Source organism: Rousettus aegyptiacus, unplaced genomic scaffold (genome assembly GCF_014176215.1).
Source record: "Rousettus aegyptiacus isolate mRouAeg1 unplaced genomic scaffold, mRouAeg1.p scaffold_m13_p_11, whole genome shotgun sequence".
In the NCBI taxonomy this organism is placed as follows: Eukaryota; Metazoa; Chordata; class Mammalia; order Chiroptera; family Pteropodidae; genus Rousettus; species Rousettus aegyptiacus.
Genome location: NW_023416286.1, coordinates 89,721,534 through 89,736,399, shown reverse-complemented (window position 1 = coordinate 89,736,399; position 14,866 = coordinate 89,721,534). Strand labels below are relative to the sequence as shown.

The 14,866-nt window shown below is 42.4% G+C and overlaps 1 protein-coding gene and 1 non-coding gene across 2 annotated transcripts in view; both read left to right on the top strand.

Annotated features, from left to right (window-relative positions):
* Positions 1 to 45: 45 nt before the first annotated feature.
* The window catches only part of ELF1 (E74 like ETS transcription factor 1), a 92,362-nt gene continuing 77,541 nt past the window's right edge, over positions 46 to 14,866 (top strand). The window contains exon 1 of the mRNA XM_016158163.2: positions 46 to 558. The gene's annotated coding sequence lies outside the window, so the exon portion shown is untranslated. The remainder of the gene's footprint in view (positions 559 to 14,866) is intronic.
* On the top strand, positions 587 to 658 carry TRNAE-UUC. The gene has a single exon. It is a non-coding gene; the product is annotated as a tRNA-Glu (tRNA).

Here is a 14,866-nt window from a genome sequence, read left to right as displayed (position 1 = left end):
GGTATAAAGGGCCCGAGGTCACCGAGCGGGGCCGAAACCGCGACGGGACCTACGCCGGGGCCCCGGGCTCGAAGCTTCAGGTCTGCGCGTCGTCCGCCGCCCCCGTCTGTCCCTTTCCCCGGGACCCAGACGCCCACCCGTCTTCGCGGCTCGCTGGCTCGTGGCCGAGGAGCGCGCGCGCCGCCTCCGCCCCGAACGCAAACAGCTGTTCCCCAAGACGTCGCCGCCCTCCACTTTGCCAACTAGTCCGCACGCACTTTGACCAGCGGAGAAACCCGGACCTGTAGGCTGGGGGGCCGTTGGCGGAGTTAGAAAGGAAAGGTGAACCAGTTGGAATCGGGGCCGCGAGCTGCCGGGCTTTGCGCAAAACTTTCCCGAGGCGGCTGGGCGGCCGCGCTCCGCCGGCGCGTCGCCCGCGCGCTGGGGCCGGGCTCGTCCCCTCGCTCGGGAGCGCGTGGGCAGCGGCGAGCGGCTTCAGCGGCGCAGAGGCGGTGGCGGCGGCGGCGGCATTGGCGGCGGGCGCGGCGGAGCCGAGGCAGCGTCGCGGGCCCTTGTCAGGTGAGACACGGGGCGCTGTAGCAGCACTTCCCATATGGTCTAGCGGTTAGGATTCCTGGTTTTCACCCAGGCGGCCCGGGTTCGACTCCCGGTATGGGAACGTCCGTCTCTTTTTTTTTTTTTTTTTTCAATCGGTAGGCGAGAGCTAACTTATTTTATTTCCAGTGAGTCTGACTCCCTTCCCGTGCCCCTGTCCCGGTGAGTCCGTGGAAAACGATCCTGAGCCGTGGCTGGCTGCGCCGGGCCCTGGGCCGCGCCGCTCTGGGAGTCACGAGTGCTGCGCCCGGCGAGCGCGCCCCGGATCCCCGTCCCTGTCCCCCACGCCGCAGGCCGGCGGCGCCGAGCCGCGGGCCGGGAGTTTCGCTTTCCCCGGGGCTGCCTCCCGCCACCGCGGCCCCGCGCCGTCCTTTGCCAGATGCTTGGGAGGTGATGATTAACTCTGGCCTCGACTTATCTCCTCCCCGCGCTCCCCTGGTGCCCACACCCTCCGCGACCGCCCCCTACCGGCTGCTGGAGGGACGCGGGCGTGTCTGTCCCCCGCCCTGGGCGCCCGGGGCCCCCAGCCGCCCCCAGCCGCCCCGCTGGGCGCTCACCGGGACGCCCAGCGCCCCCAGCACAGCGCAGCACCCCCGGGTGGGGGGCGCCCCGGGAGCCCGGCCCTGCTGGGCGTCGGGGTGCTGGGCGCAGCTCGGAAAGTCCCGCAGACTCTCGAGCCACAAACTTGAGCGCCTGGGAAGGCCTCTGGGGCGCACACACGCGCACACACACGCGCACACGCGCACACGCGCACACGCGCCGCGAAGAAAAGTGCCGCTACGAGGAGAAGGTGTCTGTAAAGAAGAACATGGGCTCTCCAAAGGGGCTAACGCTCTGAGCGCCGACGACAGCAACGCCTGGGGGGGAGGTGGGGCTTGGAAGAGAGAATATTGGCCGCAGACTGGGGAGGGGAGGGTACAACAAAGTTTCACTGTATTTTTAAATATAGAAGCCCAGTGTTTATTACGAAGAAGGGGCAGCTGTGTCAGCAGCATGTGAGCTGTAAAGGAAACAAAAGCGGTATCTTGAATGCAAGCTGAAATTAGAAAATGGGGTGAGCTATAATGTTTAGTCTATTGGGCCTCTGGGAACAAATGAAGAAGGAAAACGTGGGTCTCGCGGATGGGTTTTTGGTCAGTGCCATTACTAAGAACAGAAGTTTTGCCAAACTTTTGTATAGTTATAACTGCACAGTGAGTTTTGAAATAATCTTCATACGATCCAGGTGATTAAGGATTATTTTTACATTGCAAATAAGCCACGACTAAGAACATTTAAAATTATCTTCATTAATATAAGTATTTGGCTATTTACCCTACACCAAGCACCATCAGATGCATTTCAAAGTTACCGATGTTCAGGTTCTTCCTGTTAGGGCGTAGTGTGTAGAATCCTGAATAGAATCATATGTTGGCCCCTGTGGTCAGCTCTATGACCTGTGTAGCTCTTGCATCTTCTCTGTGCTCTGGGTTTAGAGCCACGCATTCTCGATGGTACATATTACTCACAGACTTCAGACAGAGGCGCAGGAATTGTCCAGTTCTTAAACAGGTAATGAGCTTGGAAAAGTTTCATTTAAAGAGTGGGATTGTGTGACTATTAAGAAACCATTTACTAAAGAATTAGGTCCAAATGAGGAAGGAGGGAGAGGCTGCTCTGCCTTAACTGTCTCTAAAGGGGGCTTGACCCCTGACCTTGCGTTTAGTAATGACTTGGTATCACAGCGTGCCAAATGGTGCTAAAATGGATGTGGCTTTCAACTGAGCACCCAGTAATTGCAAATAGCTTTACGCTGTTTGTACTTGAGGGCATACTGAGGGGAGCAGTTTGGGGACAGTATCTCTGTACGAGATGCAGACTCACGTGTGGTGCTGTGCTGAGGTGTGGATGTGCCTCAGGACGTTTCTGCTCATGGAAGAGGCTTGGAGGAGATACATGGAAGGGACAGGGTTCGCCCTGGACCTTGAAGAACTGGTTGGATGTCTCCGGTGGGGAATGTGAATCATAAAGCTGAGGTGGGGGAAACAAGAATGAGGCTAGCAAGGCGGCTGGTTCTGCAGGAGCACGCGGCGCCCGGAGGGAGGGCCACGGAGATGAAGCTGGGACTGGGCAACAGGCTCTTTTATCAAGGGAGTGACGTTTATGTCACTAGCGTTTTCAAAACTTTTTTTTGTCTCTTTGAAAAAGCCAACTCTAGCAGTAATATATGCAAAGTGTTTTAAAAGATGCGAACGATATAGAAAAATACAGAATATTTTGTGTCCATAGGTTTTATGTTCAGCAGTTGAATATTTTAAATTAGTAGCATGGAGAAAAGTGCTCAATAAACTAGAATTCAATAAAGAATGAAATCTAGGTTTAAGTTATGAGAATGATCTGCAACTATGTTCTTATTGGCTGGCTGTGTTGGAAATGACTTTAATATTCTAAGACAGAGCTGCTAGTTACTGTCAGAAAGGCATGCGCCTGAATCGGTTAAGGCTGGGTGATAACTATGTAAGGGTTCATTTATATGCTTGTGATTCATAGGCGTGACTTCCAAAACGCCATCAGGACTCTGTCTTGGGCCACAAAGCTAAATTGATACTATTTGAATGGTGCGGATTTACCAAAACAGTCTCTTTAATATTTGCTACTGTTAGGCGCAGTCATAAGATCCCAAAGTTCACTAGGTGTTTGCATAGGCGGACACCTGTATTTAAAGAAATGTAAGGAATTAGAAAAATGGTGATGGCGTTTTAAAATCCGACGACCTTACGCACCATGGCCTCTGAAGCCCAGCGTTCTCTGGCCCCCGCGCCACCCCTACCTCCTCTGCCTCTTCGTTATACTTCGACTACACTGGCTTCCTTTTTGTTCCCTAAACTTGCCAAACTCGTTCTCTTCTCAGTTTTTACTTCTCTTTCCACTGCCTGGAATATTTCCCCTCCAGCTCTTCGCATCTCAGATCAGCACGCTCTTCTCAGACGGGTCTTTTCTGACCCTCTAGCTCTGGACTCCCTTTGGCGCTGGTCACTTTCTGGTTAGTTTGCCCTGTTTTCTCTTTTTTCTTATCATCTAAAATGAACATTTTTTTTTTCCATTTCTTTCTTGTCTTTTTCCACCAGAAGTTCCAGGAGGTAAGGATGTTATATAGTGAGGTCATTCTTATTCTGTAAGATTCAAGAGAAGTTGGAACCCTCATGCATTGCTGATGGAAACATAAAACGGTGCAGCCGCTTCGGAAAACGGTTCGGCACCCCTCAAAATGTCAGACGCAGGGTTCCCATGTGCTCCCACAGCTCCTCTCCTAGGTATACACCCAAGAGAAATTAAAACATGTGCGCACACAAAAACTTGTACACAAATGTTTCTAGCAGCATTATTCATAAGCAGAAAGCGGAAGCAACCCAAATGTCCACGAAATGATAAATGAATCAATAAAAGGTGATATATCTATATAATCAGATATCATTTGGCAATAAAAAGGGAGTGCCAATATGTACCATTGTCGAGAATGTTATGCTAAATTAAAGAAGCCAGGCTCAAAAAAATCAGATCTTGTATGATTTCATTTATGTAAAATGTCCAGGATAGGCAAATCTATAGAGAAAGAGGATAGATTATAGTTGCCTAGGATTGGGAGTTGGGGGGGGGGCACAGTAATAGGGGGATGAGAAGTGACCAATGTCGGGACAAGGTTTCTTTTTAAGGTGATTAAAATGTCCTGAAATTAGATCTGGTGATGGTTGTACAATTTTATGAATATACTAAAAAACATTGAATTCTACTCTTTAAATGGGTGAAATTTATGGTATGTAAATTATATCGAAAAAATGATAAAAGATCGAAGCAATAAAAAGCTTATAGAATATTTGTCTCCACATTTCGCATTTTTCGTCAGGATATTGAATATTTAAAAAATAATAATGGAATAATTTAACACTGCGACTCTAGCTCCTAGACAGTCCAGGGATGTAGCTAGTGCTCAATAAATAGCTGAGGGAGGTTTGGATGTACAGGTCTTTTAATTATGAAATAACGAATAGTGTGATAAATGCTCAGAGGGAACTGAACCAAGGGTTGGTCGCAAGTTCTCCAAAATACCAAGTCTGGGCCCGTGTGCAGCAGCATTTGAGACAGGCTTCGAAGTCAGGTTAGGCTTTTGTTGGTGGAGATGACAGACATAGTGGGAGGCGAGGCCTTAGGAAGCAGGCAGGAACAGAGTCACGTTAAGAGTTGCTAGCACATTTTGGCTTAACTGAGGATACGAATAGTATGGGAATGGAAAATAAGGCTGCAAAAATAGATTAGGGTCCATAGCAGAGAATGTTATATCAGTGCTGACAGATCTCTGGTGTTTTTTTATTATTCCTCAAACCCCTAGTGTGCTTCTAAGGGCCCATACTTGGGAAGAGCGTTATCCCTTCTGCAGAGAGCTAGAAGTGCTCCTTTCCCCTAATAGCTCTCAGCCCAAGACTGTCCATTCCGGAGTATAACTTTGGAGCAGGGACTTTGACTTGTTCCCCTTGGGATTCAGCAACATTTGGAACAGTGCTGGACACTCTGAGCATTCATAAAATGTTTGAATGAATGAATGAATGAATGAAAACCAGGAAGTTACAAGGTGTGTTAAAGGTTAACTTTATTTTATATAAACCCCTTGACTCTTGAAGAGCATTTAGATGGAAGGTTTTGGAAGGTTCTCTTTATGAAGATCCGTGAATTTTGGCATAGGCAATTTACCTAGCTAGTAGAACGGATTTCTGGTAATACATTTGTTTTAGTGAAACTAATTAGGTGGTAGGGTGCCGGATGAACTGGAGGACAGAAAGATTGTGTGTAGTGTGTTCACTTCCATCTTCCTATTCTGGCTCCCATTGTCCCTGGGTTAGGCCTTGACCAAAGTAGAGTAATAACCTAACAGCTCTTCTTGCCTCTTGTCTCTCCCTAAATAATGTGGTGGCAGCAGAATAGAAAGATCAGACGAAAGAGGTACACCGAAGGAAAAATTTAAGATGTTAGGAAGTAAACACTCCTAAAAGAAATAGGGAAGTTACAAAGCATAGTTTTTTTGTTTTGTTTTGTTTTGTTTAGTTTTGTTTTGAGAGGACAGGGGATTTTTGTTCCTAGGGTTGGTCAGACAGTAAATTTTTATCGCCCACCTATGTGTATGTGGCTTTTTGAATGCTGAAATTGTACATTGAATCCAGAGACAAAGTTAAGACTGTGAGACTGCCACCCTGTGGACAATTTAACTTAGAACTAGAACCCTCAAGCATTGGAGTAAAATTTCATTCATTTGAAATACACTATTTTGGAACTGATGAGGATTCTTCCACATTGGTATATATATATGCTCATTAAATAGAAAGTTGAAATTAGTTTGTTTTCTGAGGCTTTTAAATAAACAGAATCTAAAATACAACCAATAGCTTAAAAAGTTACAAAGAAATTCCAGAAAGGTTTTTAGATGGCATACTTCTTTCCTCCAGAAATTTCATATTGAAGAGTGTGTTTTGTAAAACATTGTGGCATGTGTAGGCCTGTTGTAAAATGGTCTTTTTTTCTCATAGTGTACTACTTTTTATCTTGATTTATAATACATGTGGTATTGTCCTTGAAAGTTATGTTTTTTGAGAAATGTGAAAACTCCGCCCCCAGGTTTTTTTTTTTTTTTTTTGTCTCAGTGAAAGTGGCCTTCCCTTCTAATTTTTTGTGGAGATGGATTTCGTGAGAAATTCTCCATGTCTGATGAGTTGCCTTAATTGTATTTTCGTAAAGAATTTGGATTTAATGATTTATTTGGAAGGGCAGTCAGCTTGCAAATTAAACTGGTGAAGTAGCTTGAATCAAAACGAAATGGTGATTGGGAAAGACTTATTTTGCTCTGATTCAGGGAACGTTTCTTCCTTGGACTCCTCCCAGACTTTCCCAGGAGATGAGCTGTGTTTACAGCTGAAGTGGTGAATGGCTTGCACACTTGTATTCCCTGAAGTGTCAGGACGGGTGGGGTAGCTGTTTAGCAATTGAAATGTGTGTTACTCGTAAAGCAGAAGTGGGCCGAAGCAGCAATCTGAGGTTGACAGTTCTCTCTGAATGTAACATCCAGGCTGAGGAAGAGAACAATGAAGTAACCCTCGCTCCCTAGGTTACCTTAGGGACCTGATATTTTGGTAATTGAGAGATTTTCAAATACAATGTTAATGATGTTAGATATTTCTCTTGACTTTTTTTCTTTTTTAAATACAGCATTACAAACATGCCCTTTAAATGTTTGATTTCATTAACCCTTTTCAAAGTGAATGTATGGGATTGTGGGTGACTTCTAAATTATTTTTGCTACATTTATATCTTCTACAGTTGATATATACTGTGTAATTTAAAGCAAAGTAGATGATGAATTTTGAAAATGCTTGTTTATCAAGGCCCTTATGTCTTGCCATATAAAAAACAGTATTTATTTGGGTATCATTTAAGGAAAGTAAATTTCAAAATACTTCATGGTCTATTTGCTCCTTTCCTAAGTATTGGAACAAGGAGCTAATAATGTTAAGATATATTTATGTTTTCTAACCTTCTTTAATGGTTTCATTACCATGTCGTTTTTTAAATCATAGATGACATTGAATTTATATAAAGAAATTTTTAGTTTAATATTCAGGCTATACTTAAGAAATTGTATTATCACACAGTATCTGCCTTTTGATGCTATAATGGTGACTTTTAGGATTAATGGTAATCAGCATCCCCTTTTACTTTTCACACTTGGATTCATTTTGACAAATGTAAGTATGAAACACTTTGTTCTTTGAAAAGCATACATGACTAGAGTTTTGATAAAGTGGTAACAACTGTTCCATAGGATTTTGTGTGTGTTGGGTATATGTGTGCAAATTCTAATGTACATTTTTTAATTTTCGAATGTAAATTAGTATTAAATAAATACCTTTGACTTCAAACTTTTTTGCTTTATTGTAGATCTCTGGAAGGTACTTAGCTAATGAATTCTAGATTCAGAGAGTCCTTCTAGGTAGTCTTAAATCTATTTTTAGTTTGATTTTCTAGTTAAAGTTTCTTTTGGGTTCAAAATCCCAAGACTAGGATACCTTTCTGATTTAGTATGCGTTGATAATCTTGCTTTGTGTGAAGCTTTTTTATCTCTTTTCAGATTTAATTAAACATTAATTCAAGCTTTCAGGGTCTTAATGGGATTGGTTTTAGCCCAGCTTTCCTAACATCTGTGTTTATCACTGGTGCCCTCTTAATACCAAGGGACGCAGATGACCCTATTAACTGAGAAGGGTGGGGCCCTGCCACTCAGTCACCCACCGAATTCGGCAAGCACTGACCCAATTGCAAGAGCTGAAGTCGAAAAGAAGAGCATGACAGGAAGGGATTGACTGCAGGCAAAGTCCCAAAACAGGTAGGGGTAGGGGTGGGGGGAAATGCCCCGATGGAAGGCAGAATATGGTCGTAAGGAACTCAGAAATCCAAGCAGGCAGTTGGCGTCAGGGAATTTCAGATAGGAGTGGGAATGCCTCTTCTGTATTTGTTCCCCGTTTGTTTGTTTGTTCATTTGTTTGTTTTCCATTTCACATGAACCACAGTTTTATTGTCCCTTAAAATCCCGCTCTGAAAGACTTCTTTTCCATTTTCAATACCTTCTAGAATGTTTTTTGTTAGTTTATGGAATATATTTTAAGAGCGCTTTTTACCTCGTTTGTAGGACAAAGAAAGCACTTAAGGTTTACATAAGAGCAAATCCACCACCTCACACTCATTAGGATGGCTACTATAACAAACAAAACAGAAAATGACAAGTGTTGGCAGGCGGGATGTGGAGAAATTGGAGCCCTCGTGTACTCTTTGTGAGACTATAAGTGGCGCAGCCACTATGGAAAACAGTATGGCAGTTCCTTAAAAGAATTAGAAATGGCATTACGTGATCTCGCAATTCTGTTTGTAGCTATGAAACCACAGAACCCGCCCAAGTGGTCCTGTCCTGTTTAATGAGATACCGAGTTGCTTTTCAGAGAGAACAGACCACGCCATGCAGCGAGGCCTGCCCAGAAGGAAGGGCTTTGGCCTCCCGCCGCTCCCGGAGCCAAAGTCTCGTTCTTCCCCCCACCCTTCCGTGGCACCAGAGGACTCGGACACAACCAGAACTTGACACCAGAACCCTTTCAGAGCCAAGGGTCCATGGCCTGGGAAGATCCGGTGTTAACGCCTCTGTACCATAAACGCCCCAGTTCCGAGGTCTTCCAGTTTAATCTTGAGCCACCAGCACCGCCGTCTTTCTGTCCGCCGGCCCCTTGGAATCCCTGGCCTGGGTTCGAGGCGCCCCTGGGTCTCTTCTCTTCTCTGTCAGTGAACCTCTCTGCTCTAAGGTTGTGAGAATGAACATCTTTGAATATCTTCTCTTGTGTTTGGCTGCATTTTTTTTTGTGTGTGAGGTACTTATTCATGCCCGATGTCCATTTTTCTCACATTTTATTATGTAAGTTTTTAGACATCCAGAAAAGTTGACATTTTATAATGAGCACTCATACCCACCACCTAGATGCTACCATGAACATTTTATAATATTTGCTTTTCACACATGTATCCTGTCTAGAGCACAGGCATTGGTACATTTGCATCTCAATACTGTGGCAGTCTTATCATTGGCTATAGTTTATAAAAACTTTGTAGTTTTTTTTCTTTTGAGGTAAAATTTACATTAAATGCATGAATCTTTATACTTTGAACATTTTAACTTAAAATGGCATTAGATGCTCATTGGGCAGTCTTTGGATGAAGAGGCCAAGACTTTCTTGAGAACCAGCCTGTTCTCCCAGCTCTGTACTGTATTGTTTTTCTTACACACTGACAATATATTGCCTAAGAATTGTAGTTTTGTTTTTCTAAGTGGAGTAGAAACTTTATTTTTTGTAAAGTGTTTGCCGAGTTTCAACAAATGTATTTGCCTGTGTCAGCCAAACCCAGGACTAGGTTTTGTTTTTATTCTCCTTTTATAGGGATTGTTTTTTGTCTTAGTCTCCCCCTAGTTTGTCTTTCACATTAGATTTGGTTATGGTGCTTTGAATTTTTTATGTAGTCAAATGTCATCCTTTTCCTTATCTTTTTCTGCCGTTTGTGTCGTACGCAGAAAGACATTTCTTACCATATAGTATAAAAATGTTGTATTTTCTTCTGATACTTCTTTTAGATTTAACTATTTAATTGAAATGGTGTGATAGAGGGATTTAAAGAAATGATTCGCAGTGGTTGAAATCATTAGCTTATTCTGTCTAATGAACAGTTTTTCTCATTTTTGTTTTTTCTACACAAAATAGAATTTAATGTTTTTATCAATACCATTTTTATTATAACCTAAGTTTATATATAGTATCAGATATCTTTTTTTGATGGTATCAGCTCTCTTTAAAAATATCCTATTTAAGCTCTCTAGTCCTACATTCAGCTACCTGAGGTTATCGTCTGGTAAGGGACATCTTTACTTAAAGGTTTCCTCACTTTTCCTATGTATCGTTTCTTTAAGGTGAACTTTAGCAGAGTCTTGAAGGACGGGAGGAAAGGAGAGTGGGGAAAGAGCAGCAGGAGCGGAGGCAGAGAGGTTGGTCCGTCCTGGGACTGACTGCTCTAACTTGTAATTCTCTGAATTCTCCATCTGCAGCAGATCAGACATGCTGATTTTAATATTCTGAAATTTGGGAAATGTCCGTTGAGGTGGTTCAAACTAAATTCGAAAGTTCAAAATATTTACGAGGTTTTAAAAGTCTGGGATGTTGTAGAAAGGGCATAGGATTCCAGAGGGGAAAATTGTTTTAAATCTTGGCTTTAAATGAGCAAGTCATATTTTTTGAGCAAATACGTTTGTCTTCTGTATTGTCATTCCTCATGATTCTGCTGGTTGACCGGGTGATTCTTGAGATTGGAGCTGACTCAGCTGGGGCTAGTCACATAATCTCAGGCGGCTTCATCCCCGTGGCTGGTGGCTCTCATCATCTAGTGCTGCCAGAGGGAGCCAGCAGCAGGTAATCCTACACTTTTCAAGCCCCTACCTGTGTTTTGCTTGCTATTTCATTGGCCAAAGCAAATCGCTTGGCCAATCTCATATTTAGGGACGGAGACATAGACTTGGTCTCTTGATGGGAGAAGAGGCAAAGTCATGTTTCATACAGGGGAGGATGGACAAATGAGTAGCAATTAATGCAGCAGTTTGCCACGGGAAGAAAGGCGTTAGCTACCTGAATATCTAACAGAAAAGCTTTTCAGGGTAGTGAGAGCAGGCTGTGCAAAGACCTATGGGTGGGGAGAATGCTCCATGTGTTCATGGGAGAACAAGGAGAGGTCACTGTGACGAGAGGAAGGCAGTAAGTGAGATTTAGTAAGTACAGTCACAGAGCTGGGGCCAGGGGAAGATTTTGCAATCTGTGTAAGCAGTTGCGCAGACTTTAATTTTTGTTTGGAAAGAGGAGCAGTAGGAAGGTTTGGGAGCAGGAGAGTGATAGGACCTGACTTATCTGTTTAAATAGGTAGCTTCTGGCTGTTGCTTTGAGACTAGATGGTAGGGAGAGGAGAATAGAAGCAGGAAGGCCCCGTAGATGACTAGACTGCCGTGGTGCAGGTAAAGGCTGACAGGGGCTTGCAGCGCGGTAGTAACTGCGAAGCTGGGTGGTTGTACAGAGTTCTGTTGTGTTATGAGGATGGAACCGGCAGGATTTGCTGACTGATCGAAGATGGGTCTATGACAGAAAGGGGTCAAAAGCCAAGGTTTTTGGTCTGAGCAGCTAGAAGTACTGAAGCACCGCCAAGATGACTGGAGAAAACTGGGGGTAGAGTAGGTTTTGGAGGAAAGACCAGGAATTCAGGTTGGGCTGTGTTATGTTTGAGAAAGCCATCAGACATTCGAATGGAGTTGTCAAGTTGGATAGAAGAATCGGGAGTTCAGGAGCCAGACTTGGAGATGGAAAGTTGAGAATGTTAAAATACTTGAGCACTGTAGATGTGCAATAAATTATTTCCTAAAATGATTGTAAATCTAAAACACTTTTAAGTTTTGAAGTTTCGTTTGTACCAATAATACAGTTTCAAGTCTGGAAGAAGAACAGCAGAGCATTTTCAACATAGCTAAAATATATCCTTCGTGATGATAGTAAAATAGGAATTCAAAGAGGTTCCTAATTGTTCCATCTGTAAAGTATTATGAGACATGAATAAAAAGAGCCTGTAGGTTCAGTGTTTTATTTGAGTTTTTTTTGGTCTGTTTTTCTTATTTTTTATCTGAAACCTTTACCTTCTTCTAATTAAGGAAGTCGCATCAATAGGAGGCTGTGTAAATTACAGCCTGAAAGGAACAGAAGACTGGAAATTGGATACTCAGTCCTAACCTAGCGGGAATTTTTCTTCTTTTCTGCCTCTCTGTCTCTAATTTTATTAGTTTATTAGCACAGCGAGATGTTTAGGTATAAACACTGGGATGAATCCAGAAGCTGCTCTCAACAAACGCAGAGCCTCTACTGCCCTGGGCCCGACCCCCCCAACAGAGCCCGACCCCCAGCAGGGCCGTGCCCACCCTGACCAGCCTCGCCAGCCTGTTCATGTAATTTGGACTATTCAGGGAAGTGAGAAAGGGGCCTTACTTTGTGTAATTTAGACTTCTACAGAAATGACCTGAGAATGGTTGGTTTGTGTGGAAGGGAAGAAAAACAGATTTATCATTGAGCCAATGTGTAGTCGAACTTCCAAATGTTTTCATTCAACAAATACTTGTAAAACAACTATCGTGGGTCAGGAATGCCATCAGGCTCAAATAAATGACCAATGAGGCATGTGAACAAATGACAGAAAAAAAAAATACGGTGTTCTTCACCAGATATTCCAGTAGAGTGGGCAGGAGGAGTTTGAATGAAATCAGCTTTCAGTCCCCAAAGCTTATCAGACAGAGTGCTTTGCACGTGGTAGCAGTGCATACATGTAGGTATGAATGGGCAAACAGCGTGACTTACGGATCTGTTAGATCATTTACAAGATAGTGTGGGAGCATGAAGAAGGAAGAGACCAGTTCTTCCTTTTAAGTAGAGGAGAGGAGGGCTTTGCAGGAGGTTCACTGGGTGGGGAAGGCTCGCAAACATGGAAAGAGAGACTGGGACTGGCTCTGACCTAATAGGAAGTTCAGCAGAGCTGGCTTGTAGGGTGTGTGTTGGGAGATAGAGTGGCCACAAGAGAGGCTATAATTAGGTAAACCAAGCCAAGATGCAAAAATATCTTGTATTAGAATTTATTCTCTAGATGCTGGTAGGCTGTTGAAGGTTTTTAAAATAGGAATATTACATGGTAGAATGTGAGAAATTTCTTTTAAAAAGGACGTCATTCTCGAATTGGGAAATCAAATGTTGATAGATTTTTTTAGTCGTAGGCATATACAGTGGAAGTGAGCATGGCTAATAAGTCATATAATTTATTATAGAATCTGTTTTGTCCCATTCAGATAACATTTATGATCTTAGTGTAGGTAACACCTATACTAGGTAATCAAGCTTATACTAAGGTAATCAAAATATGCAGGATTTTATCGGTTTATTTTTGAAAGAGAAAAAAATATATTTTTGCTTTATGAAATTATTGCAAGCTTTACTTTTTCTTAAAGATTCTGGCATTTTTTAAAAAACTTATTTTGAAATAATTCTAGACTTACAGAAGAATCACATAAATAGTGCAGAAAGTTCCTGTATATTCTTCATCCAGCTTCCACTAATGTTAACATTTTACTTAATCACAGTGTAATGATCGAAACACAGAAATTAACATTGGTACAATACTATAGACTTTATTAGGATTTTCATAGTTTTTCCATTAATGTCCCTTTTCTGTTCCGGGATCCTCCCAGGATATACCACATGGCATTTAATTGTCATGTCTCCTTAATCCTCTCAGGATCTGTGATACTTCCTTTTCTTTTTTGAACATGACACTTTGAAGAGTCCTTGGTCAGCTGTTTTGTAGAATGTCCCTCAGTACGATTTTGCCTGATATTTTTCTCATGACTGTGGACTGGAGTAATGAGTTTTGGAGGTATCGGAAAATTTTAAAAATTCTGTTATTTTTTTTAGTTATCATAGGGTAAAATTGTCTCTTTTTTGAGTGAATTTTCTGTGAATTTTCATGCACGTGTAAGTGTGCAGAGCCACCACCGTAATCAGGATATAGAGCAGGAGCCCACTGTGTCCTCTGTATAGTCACAGTCTCCCCCTAATCCACACCCCTGCGTTCGCTGATCTGCTCTCCTTCATCATAGTTTTGTCTTTTCGAGAATGTTGGTTAAATGGAGTCCTACAGTCCGTAACCTTTTGACGTTGGCCTCTTTCATTCAGCATTATTACACTTGAATCACCCAAGTTGTATTTATCAGTAGTTCATTCTGTTTTATTGCTGTGTATAGACGTTCTACCAATATATTTGTTTATCTCCTCTTTTTTGATAACTATCTGAAACACATTCTGTTGGCACTCATAAAAAACAATTTAAGTGAATCTTTTTGTGTGTGAAATAGGGATTATCATTATCCCTTTTTCAGAGGTCAAAACATAGGCTTCAAGTTCTAGGTCACACAACTGGTTGATAGTGAACTTGGGACGCAAACCCGGGTCACACAAAAGCCAACTGGTCTTTTAACCATTGAACTACGTGGCTGATACATACTTTCTTGGATTCTCTGTTTTGACCAGCAGTATAATTGAAAGGAGTGGAAGTTTTCATTTATTTAACATATCTTAAAATTCTCCTACTTATCTATTTATAGTTGGTTCTTCTTTTTATTAAAGAGCAAAAGTAATTTTTTCTCATGTTGTTAGGTTTTAGTCAACAGGGCTAATCATTCTGTGATTCCGTCCTAATGCAAAAGTCAAGCCACGTAAATTATCTTCGCACGTTCAGTTATGGATTAGCATTGAGTGCATCCGTTTTTGAGAATTAAAGACATGATATTAAACTTTTTCTTAATCTCCTTGTAAACAGGGTCTTTGTTTTATACATAAATGATAAACATCACATAAAAAATAGACATAGACTAAATCAGGCCAGTTTAAAATAAGAGCCTAGCCTTCTATTATATTATCTTAAACTTTACTAAGGGCAAAAGATGTCTCTTTTTTTAAGCGCATAACATTTTGCTATATTTAAGATGAACTTTTATGGACTTGTGCTAAAGACTATTTGCTAAAATGTCCTACCGCCATAAAATAAGGTTTCTAGAATATTAGATTTTTTTTTTTTGGTGGTGGTGGTT